Source organism: Crassostrea angulata, chromosome 2 (genome assembly GCF_025612915.1).
Source record: "Crassostrea angulata isolate pt1a10 chromosome 2, ASM2561291v2, whole genome shotgun sequence".
Lineage (NCBI taxonomy): Eukaryota > Metazoa > Mollusca > Bivalvia > Ostreida > Ostreidae > Magallana > Magallana angulata.
In genome coordinates, this window is record NC_069112.1 from 47,346,598 (window position 1) to 47,363,654 (window position 17,057).

Below are 17,057 nucleotides of genomic sequence, written 5' to 3' on the forward strand. Positions count from 1 at the left end.
CAAATGTATATAAGTTAATATTTTATTTTAGTAATGTTAACGGTAAGGGAATTGTTTAAATAAATAATTAGCTATAAAAATGCCGAAATCGCAGGGTCCGTAAAAGCTGAAGACACGAATTGTGTAGACACCTCTTGGAAAGAAGATTAGGCGCGTGAAAGCGAACAGTACAGTGAGTACTGTCAGCAGACCTTAGTGAGTTAAACGCTGAATATGGGATAAATCCGATCGCTACCGTATATATGAGACAGGAAAACTTGATTATTAGGCCTACTATAAAAACATGGATATTTCTGGATGATATCTGAATCATGCCTAAAGGTAATTATACATACGTATTGTTTATCGTTCGACCGAGCCGTTGACATTGATGATTGAAGCAATTCTCATGAAACAATATATCCTGGGCCCACACTGTGGCCACAGGGCTTTTGTGATCGACAGTTGTGTATGTCCGAAGTATTCGACAAATTTGGACACGCAGTGCCTGTGATCTGCAAATATGTTCGTTCCTTGAGCTTTGGTCATTTGTGCATGGACCTCTGTATAGACCAATCCACACTTTACAAAAGTTATGTCCCTTGGCCGCCATATTTGGGGGGAAAACCCACAGTAGCCTTTGTAGTTAAGAGGTCTGTAACTTTGTCATTTGACCATAAAATTCGTTCCTTTTCCGTTGTGTATTTGATTGCCCCAGAATGGGGCAACATACACATCAAATGAATAGATTAAATTTAAAGAGATTTTATCACATGACATCCAAATATTTGGTACAGTGAGGTTGCCTTTAACGAATCACTAAGTAAATTCGCGTTGATAGTACTGTACGTAACTAAGTCCGAGTTAAATTCATAATACAACATTGTTTTATTGTTCCATGCTTGACTCATAGCATCATATATTTCTTTCCCATCACCCAATGATTAAACAAAAATTATCGCTGTACTTTGATGAACAATGTTTTCTCCCTTAGCGGATCATTTTCTCCATTACCGAATCATGTGATATACAGCTGATTATTTTTTGTTAGGGACAGTGTCAAATTTTTTTTTTATTAAGTTTTAATATGCAGTTATAACTCATGTCGCGAGGGGATGCTCCGCTTAGCAGTGCCCATACATGTTGATAGCAATTCAGAGGCCTGTGATTTGTGCAAGTTTAAGTTTTCTTAAAAAAAAATAGGACATCCATTACTTTTCAGTAGAGAAATACTCGAGTTATTATTTTTTTAGGGTATCAATAGTGTCATCTTGCTCTCAGGAATTACAGAGTTATTTCCCCTTATTTAACATGATTGAGTCATTAGAGTTCATGTCCGTTAAGTGTCGACTGGCTCCTTAAAAACCAGGGTTGGCAAAAAAGCGGGAAATACTCATATTTCCCAGGAAGGTGGGAAATACTGGTAATTCCCGGGAATTACTGGTATTTCCCGGGAAATACTGGGAAATAAAGTACAACTACAAATTATAGTACTTCATACTTAGACATTAGTCTTAATCAAATCTGTAGGGATGTAGACAATAGTACACCTTGTCAGCTTTTTGACATTTTATAAATGTTCTTTGATTTTAACAAGTTTTGACTGCCCAGTAATGCATTGGTTATCTTCTTATGAATACTCCAAACATGGTTCATTCATTGACAACATTGTTATTTTGTTTTTAAGACTAGCCAGGTATAGGTGAATCTATACAGTTATCATAAACATGATATCAAAAGTTCCATTTTCTGGTTATTTGGTGAATGTGAAAATGGTGCAAGAAAATTGTGAAAAATAAAGTGTGACTGTGTCACTACCTCAGTATGCAACACACCTAAGAAGAAGCCAATCAGCCCCACTCATAGTATATATCTCCCCTAAACAGGAGCACAAAACTGTCAAGTGTCATTTATTATAACAACATGTGTGATTATTTAATTGTTACTTGTAACACCTACAGTAATTATAACAGTTTATTTTGTACTTTGAATTATAAATCTGTAAAACAGAAAACTTGAGGTTCAAAAAGCTGGACTAAAATTTGTACTTTAGCAGCTATAGAAGTCTTTGAGAATAGGTGATTGGTGAATTTAAGATTCATAAACTGGCAGTGAAATGGGAAAGTAGGATAAATTGGTTTTTGATGCTTATTGTTAATATCTTTTATCATAAACATACGTTTTGCATTGAAAAAAATTAAAGAAATAAAGATTAAAAATTTGTATTTCCCAGTATTTCCCACATTAGTGAAAAACAGTAGTATTGACCGGGACGGGAAATACCGGTATTTACCACCGGTAATTCCCAGCACTGGTATTTCCCGGCCAACCCTGTTAAAAACTCCCCTGATAATTAAAACTAGGTGTAGTATATATTTTTTTTTTTGCTTATATTTACATTTTCTGCTGTCTTTGTGTGTAAGGCCTAAAAACAAAAATTGTGTGTTTAAGGTAACATTGATGAAAACATTAGGTTAGGTAGGTGGGGATTTTTTTTTATTTTATCATATTTTTTTTGTATGAATCCTAAGAATGTTTGTTTCTTTCATATTTAAAAACGTATTTTTTATTGGAAATAAGATAATATTCACAATCGGATAAAATCAGACATCTTACAGAAAATTTTTGAAGCATGGGGGGAAGTTTGTCAGAGTAAGTGCGCGGTGCAGCATAAAAGCGCCTAAGCCGGCGAAATCACTGTGCGTAATAATATAACCATTTGATGAAACGTACTACATGATTAATCTCAGCGAGATTCGTCGAGACTGAAAAATTTTTGACGGACGTCTCTTCCGAATCACAGACCAGTGCCACACAAAGTGATTCGGGAAAATTTGCCCCAACTTAGGCCGGTTGTTACGATAGAAATACGCTGAATTAAATCATCTGCTCGCTTCAACTTTTTACTTTGAACATCCCTTTAACTCCCTATCAACATAAAATGTTAGCTTCCTACCGTTAAAAGATTTATATCCCACAAAATATGAACTTGTTTATTTTTCAATTCATTTCCACACTCATTCACATCTCCAATGCTGAAGAGTTCCAGTCAAGGTCACAAATAGCCTGTTTCAGAATATGTCGTGCTCAAAGATTTCAACCTTATCATTTAATGAATATAACATTATAAAATTAAAAGGTTTAGTTATAAATACCGGATATTTCCTATTTATTTATTATAAATTCCATATTTTATTTTTTTGGCAAATAACTTGACATCTAAATGCATTTATAAAGTTTCTGTTTGCCCTATTATAGTTTTCTATGTAAAACTACGAATACGACATATTCTGAAACAGGCTATTTATGACCTGGACTGTGATTACCTATGTTTTGTATGATTACAATCGGGTTCGTTATCGGGTTGGTCTGTTGATTCAGGGTACAGAAGACGGTAAGAAATGATATTCTACATAACAGTGCATTGTTTTCACAAATTTCTACAAACCGGTTGGGGACGTGTATTGCTTATGCAATACTTTCAGAATGCTTGTTGTTGTTCAGATTATTGTTCAGATCAACATTGTCACATATTTATTTCCAATACATGTATCAGAGTAAGGTACGTGTATCTCACTCCTAACATATATATTAATTGATTTCATTGTGCAGATGATCCTTTTTTTTTAATGAATATGATTTTATATATTTTATCATAACATGCAACAGAAAGACTATTATTTTATAATACACAACATTCATCTGAAATCAAATCCATCTGAATTCGAGAAATGAACAAGTTTTCGGGGGAACTATAAATTTTTTTGTGTGGAAGGTTTTATTTTTTTTTTTAGACGAAAATGACAGAAACAGCAGTTTTAGGCCTAACAAAAAAATATGCTTGTTTACGGTTACCCGACCGACCCTATATTTAATCGCCGACCCTAATTGTTTTTATCCATCGCTAGAAATCCGGAAGTCACACGTGGGTTCGTTTAACTTTTATATTCATCTTAATCTGTCAAGCGTTTGAAATCGAAATCGAAAGTGAAAAAAAAACATGGCGTCAATATCTACGTCCACATGTTCTCTGCAGTTTGAAGAATGCGCACATATAAAGCAAATGCAGTTGATATTGGCATTGCCGAATAATATGACATCTTAATCTGTCAAGCGTTTTAAATCGAAATCGAAAGTGAAAAAAACATGGCGTCAATATCTAGGTCCACATGTTCTCTGCAGTTTGAAGAATGCGCACATATAAAGCAAATGCAGTTGATATTGGCATTTATGAATAATATGACATTTATCCAGGTGTTCGATCGATAACATGGGGGAAATGAAAAGGTTCCCGTTTTTGAAATACGAGGCAAACAACATGGAGGCAAGATAGTTTTGACCACAGGAGTCGGCGATTTTACCAATTTCTTGAAAATAAATGAGAAACAGGCAAAATCCTACCAGTGAGCTTCGTGAGCGTAGCGAGCGAAGCGACAGAATGACAATGAGTTTTCTAGATTTTCTTTATTTCGCTATCCAACCAATATTAAACACCAGACATCCGTGGTTTTATCTTATCAATTTCTTGCATTTATTTCCCTAAAATTATCCTCCAAAATCATTTTAAATTTATTTTTGCACATTTCGATCATGGCCATGTTTGATGCTTGTGGTGTGCAATATCATGTTTTTAAAAAAATAATGGGTGTCTGTTTTGAATAAAAACTTAGCATATCGAGCCATTTTCAAGGAACATTCTGCATAAAAATACATAGTCTGTTGCACTATTGATACTATTACTAGGTCAGGCGCAAATCGAAAATTAACCCTCAGGGGAGATCTCTACTAAGCATGTTAATTGTTGCAACAGCAGACATAAACTATTTTTTTGTATTGTCTTATTTATTTCTAGAACACATTTTATCCACCAATTAATGAAGATAAAGTTTAAAATCAATAAACCTCTATATTTTGTATTTGATTACAAGTACCTAGATTCTATGAAATAGACTACAAACATGAGGCACAATTTTTACTGCGAAACTGAAAGGGTCAAATATAACCACGTGGTCTAAAATTTAAATGACAATAAAATTCGCAGGGGTGCATATGGCAAACAAAAGTAAGCATAACACAATGGCAAAACAGTTTTGTATTATCAGTTTACGAGGGTTGTTCGGAAATTATTGAGACATTTTCTCTTATTCTTTTAGGAAAAGAGATAAACCCTTGAAATTTCACCAAAATGTAAATCAGAATAGAGTTTATCAATGTAAAAAGTTTCTTTTCCATGGCATGAATAGATCATTATTGGTAAGTGGATCAACGTGCCTGTGTCCAGTGACCCAGCGCAACCGCAAACTTTTCGCAACTTCATTTTAACGCTTCTCATTGCTCCTGTGTTTAAACACCTTACAAACGACCGGAAATAAGAATTATTTTTTATTTCTCATCTTTTGTTTTGATTTCAAAATGTCATCATTTACATTTTCTCTCATTCTTGATTTTTATTTTGAGTTCTGTTTACCCTAAAATCAAATTACTGTGAATGTCTCCTGCTTGTTTTTATTTTAGAACTGTTGACAACAGTTAGTGGTAAACAGTACTTGGTATTTAGTCTATTTGTCTTAATTCTAGTAAAACAATCAGTGAAAAAAATATGATGAACTGAAGCTCTGTGTCCCTGGTTATCGTATAATTTTGGTTTAAGGAATTGCGTGGCCTTAAAGGTCTTTTTCTGAGATTTCCACCAGTTTGATGTATATTCGCTGTGCCGTCTTGAGGTCAAAATTCAATGTAATGTCGTTGTCATATTTCTATAGCTTGGTAAATATATTTGTACCATATCCGTATTTCAGCTCGAAAATCAGTGAAACGTAATCAAAAGTTAGTTGCAAAATATAGCAAAATGAACATATTTAATTTGATTTCTTTTATCATTAACTGTAATTCTACAGACACTTTGAAATGGGATGTTTAAGTTTTTTAATCTCCGAGATTATGCCTGCGCCAGGTACCCCGACCACTGACTTGTTTATCTACCGTCGTAAACAAAATATTAAATTTACTTTCAATATTACTTTGTTTATTTATTTGTTTTGGATTCTTCAATGTTTATGCCAATTTTCATCAAAATTTGTCACTTAGAAAGGGATAAGGGATGTATTCGAGTTGTCTCAATAATATCATGTATGTGACATTTCTGAAGTTGTGTAAAAAAAAAAAATAATAAAATTAAAAAAAAATCCTACCTACCGACCCTATTTTTTTCAGCATGTAACAGTAAACAAACATATTTTTTTGTTTGGCCTTATGAATTTTCAGTATACTTTTCTTTTTATTATACTTTATTAATTATTCACATTTTTAACATCTGGTAGGTTTGTAATATATTCTATAGGTTCTTTTTGACATGTACATAATTCAATCTTGAAAGAGTGATAGTTGTTTAGCATAGAATATTAATGCAAATATATAGAAAATGTTAGAATTTTTATTATGTCAAAATGATACTGAAAACATATCTAGGCAAACTGGATTTATCTAATAATTAAATTCTTGATATTTAAAAAGGTTTTTATTTCAAATCAAATTGTAACTGTTACAGAAATTGAAGCAAGAGTCCAAGTAGCTCAGTTGTTAGAGTTGTGAAGGCTACCTGGGTTCAAGCCCCAAGAGCCGAAATTTTTTAAAAATAATTTTTTGCGTAGATTTTCTCATTTACTCAAAAATCAGATGGAAGACCCATTTGTTGCTTGCAACGAGATTGTCTCTAGTTATTATTTTTTTTCTTGTAACGTTTTGTCAGAAACGCTTCAGCCGATTTTGATAAAATTTGTAAGAAAATTACATTCATTATTTTGGTCGTATCTTCCGGTCAGACACCTAAGATTTTATTGATTTTATGGTTTTGCTTGTTCCAATTTTTCTCAAAAAGTATCAAAGATAGAACTTTAAAATTTTCAGTGCTCTTGATCTCACTGTCCCAATTTAATAACTAAGCAAATTTACTCTTGATCTCATGATCTATGATCTCTTTAAGTTTTGGATTTCTCGAAGTAAAACCTGGGTCTTGTTATACTTATAAAAAATATTTCATTGTAATTATCATGATTAAGCTCCTTGTGGACCTCACCTGGATGGTCGATCAAAGTTCGATACATCCTGTCACCTGTATAGAGAGAAATCTTTAAAAGTCTTATTCTTAGAAGCCGATTGGCCAAAAACACTATAACTTGTTTGGAAGCATCCTCATGTAGTGTAGATTTAAGTCTGTTGAAATCATGATTCAGGGGGTAGGGTAGGGCCACAATGGGGTGGGTTGAATTTTTACAGAAAATGATTGGCCAGAAAAGCTATTACTCGTGTAGGAGCATCCTCATGTAGGGTGGATTCCTTTTTTATAGGTGCCAGCTGCAGAGGCAAGGAAAGAAGCGGACCACTACATCAAGCTGAAGTTAGATAAAGATGGCTGTGAAGTAAAGCATATAAATGATGTTATTGGTAAGTGTTAGCAATTACATTTTACGTAAAGAATCTTATTTTTTAGCTCACCTGAGCTGAAAGCTCAAGTGAGCCTTTCTAATCACATTTTGTCCATCATCCGTCTGTCTATCTGTCTGTCCGTATGTTTGTCCGCCTGTCTTCACATTTTCACTAAAACCACAAGGCCAATTTCAACCAAATTTGGCGCAAAGCATCCCTATGGAAAGATGAATAAAAATTGCAAAAATGAAAGGCCAGTTTTTATTCAAAGCAGAGAAAAAAATTTAAACTGCAAGAAAAGGGGGTGCATTTTTAAAAATCTTCTTCTCAAGAACTACTGAGTCAAATTCAACATAATTTAGCATAAAATCATTCTTATAGATAGGAAAATTTAAATTGAAAAAATTAAGGGCTAATTTAATCCCTTATTTTAGTTATTACGAAAATAATAAAGAGGCTGTTAAATCATTTCATAACATTGAGTTCAGTATTCCATATATCGAAAACAAGGTTCTTTGTTTGAAGCAGCGATGTTGGACGTATGATAAACGTGTCAATCTGACAAAAATGAATTTGTTTGTTATGGAACAGTCACGTGCTAAAAGAATCTTTGAAACATGCAAGATACATGCTCAAGTGAGCTTTTCTGATCACTTTTTGTGCAGTGTCTGTCTGTCTGTCCGTAAACTTTTTACATTTTTGACTTCTTCTCCAAAACCACTGGGCCAATTTCAACCAAATGTACACTGGTACAAAGCATCCTTAGTTAAAGGGAATTAAAATTTGTTAATAATATGTTTTAGGGTGTGACTGTTGGGGCGAGCGCAGCACGTGATCATAATGAATTATGAAAATAATCAATAAAAATAAAAGTAGCAACATAATGTAAATGAATTTGAATGCAAAATAAAATAAAACTTACTTATTTTTTTTCAGTAAATTTTCATTAGATTTTAACATAATGAACCTCAAACTTACATATTTAAAATTTTTTTTTTTTTTTTTTTTTTAATTTACGTAAAAAAATTTTGCTAATCATAATCATATAAGGAAAATGGAAGCTGTAATAAATGGAATTGAAAATAAAGATACCATTGAGCAGCTAAAGAACTAAAGGCATACTACGCACTCCCCATTCCTCACCCCAGATTAGAATTTTTCTGATTTTGAGAATTATATTTTTTTCTTTTTGCTTGTGAAGATTTTTTGAATGAGGCTGCCATGCCCCTTTTAAAGAAATTACCGTAAATATAGTGAATAAAATAAATATGAGCATTCATCCAAATGAGAGCAAGTTACAACTGTTCCCTATTGAAGAAATGTCCCCATTCGATAGCTCTGCAAGATTTTGAGAAGATTTTGGTATTTACATATTTCAGCAGATTTACAATAACTAGTTACAGTAATTTCCCCATGACGCAAAAGTTCACATCAGCCAAAGTGTCGTCTGTCTCTTTAAATACTACCCTGAAAAAAAATGCAACTAGTCCGAATTTTCTATTCACACGTGTACGCCTTGCAGGTAGAGCTTGCTTCGCATGCTCAATATGAAGAGCCACCCCCTCTTAAGGGGAGATAGTTAATAATCATTGAAAATTTGTTGGATATTTTTCAAAAATCTTTTTCTCAAAAACCATTTGTGGCCAGAGTGGGGGGGGGGGGGGGGGGGGGGGTCAAAATTTTACATAGTAATACCGGTACATGTATATGAAGTAAATCTTTAAAAATCTTCTTCTCTGAAATTTATCAGCAAGGAAAACTGAAACTTGTGTGAAAGCATCCACAGGTAGTGTAAATTCAAGTTTGTTCAAATCATGATCCCCAGTGGTAGGGTGAGGCTACAATGGGGTGTCAAATTTCTACAAAGGTTTTTATAGAATAGATCTTTAAACAGGGCTCTTCATTAACTTTTTAGCTCACCGAGCTGAAAGCTCAAATGAGCTATTCTGATCACATTTTGACTGTTGTCCGTCTGTCTGTCTGTCCGTCCGTCTGTCCGTCTGTCTGTAAACTTTTCACATTTTCAACATCTTCTCAAGAACCACTGGGCCAATTTTAACCAAAGTTGGCACAAAGCATCCTTAGCCTAAGGGGATTCAAAGTTGTGAAAATTAATGACCACGCCCTTTTGCAAAGGGAGATAATTAGGAATTTATGAAAATTTTCGAGAAATTTTCAAAAATCTTCTTCTCATGAACCATATATGACCAGGAAAGATGAAACTTGTGTGGAAGCATCCTCAGGTAGTGTAGATTCCAATTTGTGAAAATTATGACTCCTGGGGGTAGGGTGGGGCCACAATGGGGGGTCGAAGTTTAACATTGGAATATACATGTATAGAGTAAATCTTTAAAAATCTTCTCCTCAGAAACTAATCAGCCAGGAAAGATGAAACTTATGTGAAAGCATCCTCAGGTAGTGTAGATTCAAAGTTGTGAAAATCATGACCCCCGGGGGTAGGGTGGGGCCACAATGGGGGGTTGAAGTTTAACATAGGAATATATAGAGTAAATCTTTAAAAATCTTCTTCTCAGAAACTAATCAGCCAGGAAAGCTGAAACTTGTGTGAAAGCATCCTCAGGTAGTGTAGATTCAAAGTTGTGAAAATCATGACCCCCGAGGGTAGGGTGGGGCCACAATGTGGGGTCGAAGTTTAACATAGGAATATATAGAGTAAATCTTTAAAAATCTTCTCCTCAGAAACTAATCAGCCAGGAAAGCTGAAACTTGTGTGGAAGTATTCTCAGGTAGTGTAGATTGAAAGTTGTGAAAATCATGATCCCTGTGGGTAGGGTGAGGCCACATTGGGGGGGGGGGGGGTGTTAAAGTTTTACATAGGAATATACAGAGTAAATCTTTAAGAATCTTCTTCTCAGAAACTAATCAGCAAGATGATTCTTTGTAATTGTTAAGACTTTGGCTCCAGGACAATTCTTTGGTCCCACAAGAAGGTTCAGAGTTTGATGTAGCTAAATATCCCATATATAAACAATTGTAAAGGATCTTTTTGAGAACTGCAATACTCAACATGTGATATGAGTATAAAATTGAAGCAGGCAGCTATTTTTTCATTAGAATCTTTTTGTATTACTGTATTGAGTTATTGCCCTTGATTTATTGATTCTTGATTATTTTAATTAATGCATCCACTGTTATCCAATTATTGTGATGATTAATTTTATACAATAATTAATATTCAATGTATATAAGTTGTTCTGCATAAGTAGTTTTGGTTTAGGACGGATTAGTTTGTTTATTTTTGATTTCCAATTTTAGATACTATGAATTATTTTAGGCCGCCACATATATAGGGACAGTGTCTACTGAGTTACATTGAGCGACTGTTTGGGGTTAAACTTGAACAGGTTGGGATAGATTGAGTGTATGGACATCCCTGCTCTATCTAAGTCCGTGTTTTCTAACCTACGATACAGAGTATGCGGTCATCCCTGCCCTGAATCGCATCAATACAAGTGTAATGGTGGTGGTTGCGGCATAGAACTAGTGTGTGGTCATCCCTGCTGGTGTTCTGGTCTTTCTAGCGCAGTGTGCGGCAATCCCTGCTTGCGTTAACGTTGGTACCTGTTGAGTTGCGTAGGTGTGCGGTCATCCCTGCCTGTGTAACATTGAGTCCCTATATATGTGCAGGAGCGGTGATTAAAGTCTGCTCTTGTAAATATTGGCAGCAATCAGGGCTATCCCAGTCTATCTCCAGTACGGGCCCGCGGGGATCACAGGCAGTGACCCCCTTGCACGTTACAAAATCATCCTGTTAGAACATAAGAATATCCAGGGGGGGGGGGGGGATGGATTTCATTTTACTTGTCTGAAGCAAAATAGAGTGGCAAATAACACCTAATAGTGTCTACCTTACACAGACGATTATACAGTCAGGTTATGCAATGGTTTGACAGATATCACGTGATACACACACCTGTGAAGTTTTAAAAAAATGGCGGCATCGGACGATTAGACAGAGATTGGTTTAGATATTCTAGATGATTTTGTGTGTTTAAAATTACCCCCAAGTGGAAATAAACATGACCAATCCACTTCCTTTGAAGTTTATGACAGGAATTTGGTTGATTAGCAGTGAATTAGGGCTAATTCACGACACCTGCATGACAACAACAATGGCGGCCTCCGAACATCGGCACATGTGCATTGCGCATGCATTGCGTCAGCCTGGGCATAATCTAACTTATAAATTCAACACATTAACTGTGGATCTTCCCCAGTATTTTGTAGTTATACTGTTCCATAAAATTATTTAAGAAATAAAACCCAATAGAAACTAATATACAATGCTGTAAATGCTATACATCGGCGAGGGGGGGGGGGGGGTGCCAAAAAACGAAACTTGTCGAAGTCGGTAGATTATTAGCTCATACCTGGGTCTGAACTAAATGTTTAGAAACCCCCCTTTGAATAGTTTAATGTTTTGACTGAATTACAATAACAATTTTGAAATAAATATTGCCTGATACATGTAACTGTGCAGATAATAGATACAATAGTGTACAGGTATTTTTACCTGAATTTCTGTACCTTTACTACAGGAATCTGATATAATTTATATAAAAAATAATTATAAATGATATAAATGCAAAACTTAGAAAAATTCTGATTGCAGTGATACATGAACCATGATAGTTTGATAAAATATTACTCTAGTGATGAATTTTTATACTTTTGATTAAATCTTGATTGTTGTGTATTGGTCTCAATTCGCAAGATAAAACAAGAAACACATATTTCAAAACATGAAAAAATATTTTTGAACAATAGTTGATCATATGTTAAAATTTCATTCATTAATTTTCATGTTTACAGTGATTTTTTTTAATGTTCAGGTAAAATTACCTGAATAAACTCGCCTAATTAATTTCTATTAATCACAAAACTTTCTTTACTTAAAAATGCACTTGTCCAGTCGGACAAGTGGCAAGCAATATTCACTTGTCCGTATATTTTTTTAACTGGTACCGGACAAGCGGACAAGCGTTAATGTCGAGCCCTGTTAAAAATCTTTTTCTCTGAAACTGATCGGGCAGAACAACTGTAACTTGTGTGGAAGCATCCTCAAGAAGTGTAGATTTAGGTTGATTAAAATCATGATCCCTGGGGGTAGGTTGGGGCAACATGGGGGGGGGGGTCAAATTTTTATGTTGAAATATATAAGGAGAAATCTTTAAAAATAAGAGAGGTTAAGCATGTTAGTGTGTACGTAATTAGGGGAATCACCTAATTTTATGTATATTACGTCACATTTTCCGTATACCACATAAGGCAAAAAAAAAAAATATGTGTGTTTCCTATTTCATCAAATTTTAAAATAGGGTAGGTAGGTCGGCTTTTTTTTTTTTTTTTTTTTTTTTAAATGAGCTTTTAAGTTTTCCCCTTTCCTAGCATATGATTTTTCTATACAATAAGAAAATGTATTTTACAGGTGGAGCAATCGTGGATAGAGACAACTGTTAAATAATTAAAGCTTTCTTAAATCTAAGGTTTATTTAGAATGTATACGAAAATTTTATTTTCATGTAAATAGAAAAATATAAATATGACAGCCACTATAAATTAACAGAGTATGATACCCATTACCACAAATATATCATAAATTGGTTATTAGTTCTATTTTCCTGGTCAACTGACATAACAGTAAACATTAATATCGTAATTGTAAGTGTTGAATTCAAAAACAGAGGAAATTCTGGTTGATCAGACGAGAGCCTTAGAGAAATCTTTTCAATAATTCCCCAAAAAATGAATACATAATTAATGGTTTAAGACTAATTTTAAAAATTTCATTTGCAATTGAACTCCAGCATTTTAAAATCATATTTATAATATGTGAATGATCGTTGGGCCTATTCAAAGACTTACGATGTCTGCAGTCTCCACACCCAGAAAAAACAAAAACAAAAAAACTTTGCCTCTGCTTTTTTCTTGTACATCTTTATATTAATTTTTAACACATCACAGCCCTATGAAACTATTTATTGCATTGATAATTAAGCTAAAATAACCAAGGATAACTTTCATCCATACTGTCAATCTGCACTTAGAAATCTTTAAAACGCTTTGATAAGTGTTGTTTTCTATTGAATAGTTACAAGCGTTTTTTGAACCCTGATTTGTAAGACTCTATTGTTTAAACCAATTACAGTTGGTAATCTGGATTTGGAATAAAAAGTGTTAGGGTCCGTGCATAAAAAATAGGGTCGGTCGGGAAAGCGGAAAAACACATATTTTTTTTTTTGGCCTAATTCTACAAGTTGTGCAAAACGTGTAGAAACAAAAGTACCTGTAGATGAAAACTTGTAGCATTTTTTGATAAGAATATAGACTAAATGTTTATAAGATATAATTGTGTTATGTAAACCAGACAACAAATTAAGGACAACTATGCTTTTGGTTTCATCAAAGTCAAAGAATTATTTCATAAACAATGAGAGTAAACTGAGCATGTTCAAAATGTACACGTACACTTACATTTATATAACCAAATTTTGGTACGTGTAAACAGACTTGTAGCTTCACATGTACCTGTAGATGTACACGTTTATATGCTTAAGGCCAAAAAAAAAAAATATGTGTGTTTCCGGTAACCCGACCGACCCTAATTTTACGCGCCGACCCTAGCACTTTTTATTGCAAATCCCGATTATGTACCGTAATTTGTTCTAAAACTACAGTCTTCAAAACATGTACAGTTAAAAAGTAGTCTCGTTCAACCAGACGCTCGGCTATCTCCGTAAATCTCTGCTCATCAAAGATTTACGGAGACAGTCGAGCGTCTGGTTGAACGAGACTAAGTTAAAAAGACGCGTGTAACAAATGGTTAAAAAAAGTCTTTTCAAGCGTTTGAAAGATTTCACTTGTGCAGATACTCGACAACATGGCGGGTATCGCAACCCCAATCCGTCACATGTTGTCATGGGGTTTAAGTTAAAAAAATGTCTGCATTCACCCTAAATTAATGCAGTAAATAGCTTTTCTGGGCACTGGACTGTGGGGAATTTATACGGAGAAATTCATAATTTTGAAGCAAGCAAAGCCAAAGGATCGACGTTCGAGGCATTAAATGAGTTCTATTGAGATGACGAGTCATTTCACATTTATTATAAAATGTTTTGTTACACACAGGGCATCCATGTTGGGGCTCACTATCATGTTTCTTCATATGTCTCTTGGGGGAAGAGAAGAGCCTAATTAAGAGTTAGTTTCCACATACAGCTTACCAAAAAAAACCCAGTTAAATATAATATAAAGTTAAAATAAAATGTCAAGTTAAAAAAAAAAAGTAATTGCCTACCTACCTACCCTAATTTTGGGGGACATGTTACCGGAAACACACATATTTTTGTTTGGCCTAACCTCACTGTTATCTCCTAAAACACATTGTCTAGAAAAGCTCTAACTTTTAAAGTCAGTTCAGATAGTGTAGATTAAAATTTTTCAAAGTCTTATTCTTCAGGAGTAGAGTTGGGCCACATGGGGGGGGGGGTTTCAGATTTTACAAAGGTAAACACTTAAATTATTCGCAAAAACTCAAATGTTATTATATATGGTTTTACTTATATGCAAGCATTTTGACATATTGCTAATTCCTCAAAATTGTTTAGACTCTGGCCCCTGGACAATTCTTGGACCTCACAAGTGGTTCAAAGTTTGATGTAGGTTTGTAATCCATATATAAACAGTTGTTTAAGTCTGATCATCATCATGAGAACCGCAATGGTCAATATGTGAAATGACTTTAAATTCGTCCTTTTACAAAGGGGCTCAATGATAAACATAAGAATATGCAGGGGAAATTTTTTTGATACTTGATCTATTATACGACATTGTTTTGATATTTTGTATATGACTCCATACAGCTGATTTTATTATGCCTACTGTTGCTCAGGTGAGCGATTTTGCCCATGGGCCTCTTGTATTTATAATTCCAAATAGTTTACATCTGTATGAAAAATAAAAGCATGATTTTAAAACTGCGAGATGTGCTTCTGGCAATTAAATTTGTGCGGAATATATATTAATTCCTCACATTTAATTAGGAATTTATTTACAGTATTTCATTATGATAAATTTTCATATGATATGGCAATTGTGGTCTCATAAAGTTGATTCCTCTTCTCTGTGATATTTGGTTACCTGCAGTCATGTTTATCTTGATTTGTAGGGAAAGGAGTTTTTGCCAAGAAGGATTATAAAAAAGGGGAGTTCATTTTGGAATATGATGGTGAACTTATTGGCAGAAGAGAGGGAGAAAACCGAGAAAAAAACTACTCTTCTGCCTTGGGAAGTTATATCTTTTTTTTCAAATCACCCCAAGGAGGAAAAAAATTGTGGTAAGTATTTTGTAGTTATTCTGTCTTCTTTAAATTTTGCTCTAGGTTGGTCCCTTAATTGAATCAAAATGGAATCAGCAAGGTAAAGATCATTTTTTAATCTAATTAAGATGAAAAGTATTAAGATTTACGGAACTTTGAATCGTCCCAGCCTTAATTAATAACGATCATTTAATGCTTTTTCTATACAAATTTTTTTTTTTTAGTTTTTGATTTAAAAAAATATTTGTTTTATGATTCCTATTGGGCTGATGTGTATCTATTTTTTAGCATCGATGGAACATTTTCAAAAAGAATGGGACGTTTTGTCAATGATTCTCCACGGCATGATCATCAATGCAATGCCGACATGGAAAAACTATTCATCGATTACAGGCCTGTGTTAGTTTTGTTCGCCAGAAGATTCATTAAAGCTGGTGAAGAAATTCGATATGACTATGGAGTGAAGAATTTGCCATGGCGATGCAAAAAGGTAAAAAGAGTTTTTTCATGGAAGGGAATTAGATATACCAATATTTAGAGAGGCTTGATAGTCAACAAATTACCTAGCTTGATTTTTGAGTCGGCTCGCGAAGCGAGTGAGTCCTTGTTATAGCTGTTTCTGCAAACATTTTGCACTACATTATTCATGCACTAAAGAAAATAGTGCATACATTAACAGCTTTTGTTGGCATAATTGCTATTTCGAAAGGGTGAAACAATCTCATCTTTATTTACACATATATTTTTAAAGTTTTTCTTGATGTTTGAAAAATGAAACAAATCAAAGTAAATTTTGTTAAATTGCTGCCCATGAATTCAACAACAAGTGGGGCAAACCTTTTGACTGTTCTGTAACTATTTGAGAAGTTCCGAACGGAGGTGTGTTCTGTAACTATTTGAGAAGTTCTGAATGGAGATGTGCGTAAAATCTATTTTAAGAAAAACCATTGTCTTTATTGAGCTCGCGAAGCGTTAAGACCCTTGCTGTCATTGGCACTCTCGGAGTGGATTTTGAGCACAAACGTGAAATGATAATGTGAGTAAATTTTCATTTTGCATTTGTTTATCTGTGAAAATTTAAACCGTCGTAGTATTTATCTAAAAGAGAAATTGAACTGAGATATATCTTGTTATTTCGATTGTTGTTGAATCATATGTACATATTTTCCCTTGAACTTTCCCCCTTTGAATTTAAAATTATGACCAATAAAGATAGAGTATAAGAATATTATAACATTGAATCATGATATTTTGAAGTATACAGTCTCATAACTGCAGCGGTGCGTGCATACAAATTGAGTAATGCGCGTTAGC

General features: G+C 34.0%; 1 long non-coding RNA gene across 1 annotated transcript; it reads left to right on the top strand.

Annotated features, from left to right (window-relative positions):
• The first annotated feature begins 291 nt into the window (after positions 1 to 291).
• LOC128171997 (uncharacterized) lies at positions 292 to 15,662 on the top strand. Its single transcript, XR_008242183.1, has 3 exons — positions 292 to 321; positions 7,326 to 7,422; positions 15,593 to 15,662. It is a non-coding gene; the product is annotated as an uncharacterized LOC128171997 (long non-coding RNA).
• The last annotated feature ends 1,395 nt before the right edge of the window (positions 15,663 to 17,057 follow it).